Raw genomic sequence first — 6,000 nt, 5'->3', positions numbered from 1 at the left:
GAAGACTATTTTATAATATGGTAGCTGCCACTCAAAAAAATCTTCTCCCAACCTCACCAACCTGAGAGAGCTTAAATACATTGATGGGAATACAATGGACAAGTTGGGAAGGCCAGTTCCTCACAGAAAAAGAGGCTTTCTAAGTACCTCAGTGCTAAATGCTATAGACCAGAACCAGAACTTTGAATTGTGCCCTGAAAGTTGATAACCAGTACAGTGACTATAAAAGATATTTTATTTGATTATCATGACTGATTTCCTAATAAATGGGCTTCCACGTTTTGTATCAGTTGCAGTTTCTAGACGCTTTTCAAAGGCAGCCCCATGTATTGTGCATTGCAAAAACCAAACAAGTAGTGATCAGACCATAGGTTATGGTGAGAAGAACCTCCAGCTACCAAGAAGGCCCCAAACAGCCCCAAACACTCATAATATTCACTGATAAATACGGGCCTCAGTAAACATGCATTTTTAAAACCTTCTATTTTTATTGAGGAAACAAATGATATTATTAATTTCATGCTTAAGCAGCAGGTGTGGTTGCTAATTAACTGAGATTTTAAGTAAACATGGCATGTCTTTCTTGCATTACAATATTAATCTACATATAAATTTCAAAACTAATTGGTACTTAGTGGAGGAAAAAACACTTTAAGGAAACAATACACTATATGTTAATACCATTTTTCTAGGAAACAGTTTGCTACCGGAGATTTTTCTTCTTACTCAAAACAACAACAAACAAACAAACAAAAAACCAACCCATAGCTTGTTCAAAGGCGTGGTTGCAGAAACAGGGCACATAGAACAATCTTATATTTTCTTCCTTGCCTTTCAAACCATTTCTAAAAGTTTCCCTCACTGAAAATAGGGGATGCAGCAATAAAAATGCTCATGCCAAAGGAGAGAATTGTTTCTTATTTGTGCAAAATGCCTGCGGTCATTTTAATATGACTTTTCAACTGGAAACTGCCTTTAAATGATTCCTTTCAAAGTTCCTTCGGCTTCACTCACAGCAGACTTCCACCCTTTTCTTGGCATAATAGTTTGCCTATGCTTAAGTTAGCAGACGTGATAAACATATTTTTATGTGTTTATGTATTTATTTATTTCTCATATGTATATGCCACTCCGAACCAGAGTGGGTTTACAAGAAAAAACAAGAGATTAAAAAAATGAAGCAACTACAATTCTATAATGAGAGTGAAATGGATCCTATATAAATTAGATAAATTAATATATATATATAGCAATAGCACTTAAATACCTCTTCATACAAGGGTGGGCTTCAAAAATTTTAGCAAGGGGTTCTCTGCCTGGTTGCTGGGTGGGCGTGGCCATGGTGGGCGTGGCCTAGTCGGTCTCCTGCACCATGGCAGGGAGGCGTTTTTGCCCTCCCCAGGCTTCAGAAGCTTTCCTCAAACTTCTGGTAGGCCCATTTTTCACCCTCTCCGTTTGCGCCCTGCACTTACCTGCATCCAAAATGGCCCATGTGGGGACTCCTGGGAGGGGCGTGGCAGGGTGGGCATGGTGGGGCCAGCCAGGAATGGGATTTGGGGGTTCTCCAAACTGCACAGAATCTTAGCTAGAGGTTCTCCCGAACCCCTGCAAATCCCCAGCAACCCACCCCTGGCTTCATAGTGCTTTTACAACCCTCTCTAAGTGGTTTTACAGAGTCAGCATATTGCCCCCAACAATCTGGGTCCTCATTTTACCCACCTAAGAAGGATGGAAGGTTGAGTCAACCTTGAGCCTGGTGAGATTTGAACTGCTGAACTGCAGCTAGCAGTCAGCTGAAGTAGCCTGCAGTACTGCACTCTAACCACTGTGCCACCTAGATTTTATATATATAAATAAAAATGCCATCTACCAGGGTAGGACGAAACAGGCACCCCTTACTGAATCCTCATGTTTTTACAACTCTGCTGAAACTTATCAGGGAGGAAAGCATGTTCGCAAGCTGTTCCATAAAAAAAGGACCCTTCCTATGGAAGCCTGATTACAGGGTCCCTTTAGACAAAACTCTCTCAGGATCCTGTTGCTTTCCCTAATCTCACTGAAGAGGCATATTCATTTTGTAGCAGACAGAGTTGAAGATACCCATGTCACAAGCTATATAAGGCTTTAACAATAACTAACCAGCACTTTGAAATTATACCCAGAAATTGACTGGTAGTCAATGCAGCTTCTAGAACAGAGATGTTATATGGGTAAATACACTGATAGATGCAAACTGCACCAGTTTTATCTACTGGACAATCTTCAAGGCCAACTCTAAAGAAGTGAATTGCAATAGTCCACTTGTGAGTGGATGAGGGCATAAGTGACTTATAGCACCTTGACTCTGGAAAGCACAAAACTGGAATATTAAATGCAATTGTATGAAGGAACTTCTGGCCAGAACTTTCCTCTGCAGGACCACAAATTCTCAGGGAACTCTGGATATGATGATATTTCTCAGGTCCTTAAAAACCTGGTCACTCTTGCAGGCCTTGAAGTAAAATGTTTGTGGAGTTCTGGGTGATTGGTTGTTATGCAGATTGGAGGTAAAGTAAAGGAGTCCCTGAAGATTTTACTCTGCTAGTTGTTGTTGACAATAGGGGGTGGTGCTCATCTCTGTTTCAAGGTCATTGAGCCAGTACTATCTGAAGACATTTCTATGGTCATGTGGCCAGCATGACATTATGGAGCACTGTTACCTTTCCTTCAAAGTGGTACCTATTTATCTACTCACAATTGCATGCTTTTGAATGGCTAAGTTGGCAGGAGCTGGGGCAAGGATGGGAACTCAAGTCTTGAACCCTGGGCTGCTGGCTATCTAGCCAACAAGCCAGCATCCTAGCCACTGAGCCACTGTGCCACCCAACATATTGGAGGAGGTGAAAGAAATGAGGTCCCTCCAGGTGAGGGGAGAAATGTTGCTGTTAAGAACAAGCTGTAGCTTTAACTTCAGAAATAAAATATAGAGTTGCCTGACACTTACACTGCCTTCCTGCTTGGGAAAAATAAAAAATTCAAAATATTAGTTAAATAGAATTGGAAATTAAAAAATTGGAGAGGAAGTTCAATGTTTAATTTTATGACCCTGGTTATTGTAAGTCACAAGGGATTTGTTTTTTTTTTTTAATGTAGTTTTGGAGTACATGAATTAAGCGCTTTTGAAAGACTTCCCTGCTTAAGCAGAAAAATGAAAGTGTGTGGTCATTTCTCACGATTTACTCAAAGGAGTGTTTTTCTTTGCTCTTCTAAGTTATGTACTTTTATTTATTCTTCCCCCATCCAATAAACAGCCTGACTAAAATGAATGTGAATCTATACAAAATGTTTGATCTGATATTTATTCTATTTTCTTTTATAAATGAGTTTCATCATAAATTTGAAAATTGGGTAAAGTCATTATGGAAATTGTGATGAAGCAAGGACTTTCCTCTCCACCACCACCCCAAACCCTTTTGGCAAGTGAACAGCAGCTTTATAAATGGGTTTCCAAAAAACAAACTGTATTTTGCTGAATCGATTGCTTTCGAATGTATGGTAAAACTATCAGCAAAGTTCTGTGAAGTAAAAAATGTTTTTGGTTGGTGAAAAAATATTTTCAATAATCTTAATTACCACTCTTTTTAATACTGCTGAAATATCATAAAAACATGGCACACACACACACACAGAGAGAGAGGGGGGGGAAACACACACACAGACACACCCCAATAATTTCTCTACTGTCATTTATAATTCTCTGATAATAACTATGGCAAAATTTTGAATGCATAATTGGGAACTTAAAAAGCTAGCACATTGTTCTTCTTTTATAGTAGGCAACATAGTAAATGATGATGATGATGTCCGTCCATCATTTTCAAAGAGGACCTTGACATCTAATGGGTTGTGTCCGCAGGTGGCTGGTAAGGCCTATACAGGCACAGAATGTTCTGCCACATGTCGGGCAGACATGTGTGGGCATCACAATTGCAGCATTTGCAGCTCTGGTTTTGGGGAGTGCTCGCTTCTCTTGTACTATGGTTGTCCTTCTGTCTTCAAATGTCTTGCAGCCTTGTTGGATCAATGTGCGCCATGTTGATCAGTCAATCTTGTGCCAGGGTTTCCTAGGAGGTTGTATCGATATCCAGGGACTTGAGAAAGGCTTTCAGTGTGTCTTTGTATTGCTTCCTTTGTCCCCCATGTGATTGCTTTCCTTGAGAGAGCTCACCATAGAGGAGCTGTTTGGGGATGTGGTGGTCTGGCATCCTTGCAACATGGCCTGCCCAGTGTGTCTGGGCTTTAATCAGCAGGGTGTGAACTGATGTCAGGGCTGCTCTGGAGAGGACTTCTGTGTCTGGCACCTTGTCCTGCAATCAGATCCTCAGAAGTCTGTGAAGGCAAGTTGTGTGGAAGTGGTTCAGTTGCCTAGTGTGCCTCCTGTTTATAGTCACTGGCATAAATCAGGGTAGTTAGCATTACTGCTTGGTAGACTTTGAGCTGTGTAGCAAGGCTTATTCCACAGCGGTCCCACACGTTAGTCAGTAGTCCGCCAAATGCAGAGCTTGCCATGGCAATTCTTCAGTTTACCTCGATGTCAATTGTCACTGCACAGGCGAGGGTGCTGCCAAGGTATGTAAATTGGTCCATTGCTTACAGCTTTTGTCCCTTCACTGTGATGATGGGTTCTTGGTGTTGGGCATTCGGAACTGGCTGGTGCATCACTTCGGTCTTTATGTTGAATGCTGGCTTACATTTCCTGCTCTGATCCATCATTCAGGGCACAGTCGTCAGCAAAAAAGTCTCATAGCACAGTCTCCTTTATCTCAGTGAAAGCCTGGAGTCTTTGCAGGTTGAACAGTTTCCCATCAGTCCTGTATCTCAGGCTGACTCCCAAGGAACTGTTCTGGAAGGTGTCTGACAGCATGGCTGAAAACATTATACTGAACAGGGTCAGTGCGAGCATGCACCCTTGCTTGATGCCATTTGTGACAGGAAAGGCCTCTGAAGCATCTCCGTCATCCAGAACATGAGCCATCACACCAACATGGAACACAGGTACCATCAGGATGAATCTATCAGGGCACCCAAACTTTGACAGGATGCACCACAGACCTTCGTAACTAACAGTGTCAAAAGCCTTGGTGAGATCCACTAAGATGGTGTACAATTCACAATTCTGCTCTTGACCCTGCTCTTGGAGCTATTGGGCTGCGAAGATCATGTCCACAGTGCCATGTTCTTTGCAGAAACCGCACTGTATCTCAGGAAATAAACTCTGTCCCAGGTGGTCAGTCAGGCTGTTCAGCAACACTCACGCAAGGATCTTGCCTGCAATGGAAAGCAGTGATATTCCTCTATGATTATCACAGACTTGTCAACTCCCTTTCCTCTTGTAGAGGTGTATGATGGATACATTTCAGTTCCTGAGGAATAGATTCTTGATTCCAGAAGGACTGGAACAGCTGAGTAAGTTTGTTGACAAGCACTGCACCACCATCCTTATAGACTTCCACTGGGATAGCATCAGATCCTGGGGCCTTACCATTGGACAGCTGGCTGATGGCCTGTAGGGTTTCAGTCTTTGATGGTGGGGCATCCAGGCTGTAGTTGATATCCACCTGGGGCATTCTGTCAATCGCCTCATTGTTGATGGAAGATGGGTGGCTCAGTACGGATTGAAAGTGCTCAGCCCAATGCTGTAGAATCAGAGTCTTCTCAGTAATGAGAGTTTCACCATCTGAGTCCAGTAGAGGACAGCTCCCTGAGGGCTGAGGGCTGTACAGGGATCTGAGGGCTTCATAGAACTGTTTGGCATTGTTTCTGTCAGCAAACTTCAGAATTTTATCTGCGTTGGCACTCAACCAAGAGTCCTGCATCTTGCAAAGCTGGCTCTGTACAGTCCTATGGGTGTTGTTGAAGGCATTTTTCTTAGCTGTTGAGGATGGGTCTTTCTGATGAGCATGGTGAAGGTGGTGCTTTTCAGCAAGTAGGGCCTTGATCTTGTCATCGTTTTTGTCAAAC

Source organism: Pituophis catenifer, unplaced genomic scaffold (genome assembly GCF_029215685.1).
Source record: "Pituophis catenifer annectens isolate HBS135680 unplaced genomic scaffold, rPitCat1.0.hap2 SCAF_1, whole genome shotgun sequence".
In the NCBI taxonomy this organism is placed as follows: domain Eukaryota; kingdom Metazoa; phylum Chordata; class Lepidosauria; order Squamata; family Colubridae; genus Pituophis; species Pituophis catenifer.
This window is presented reverse-complemented; position numbering follows the sequence as displayed.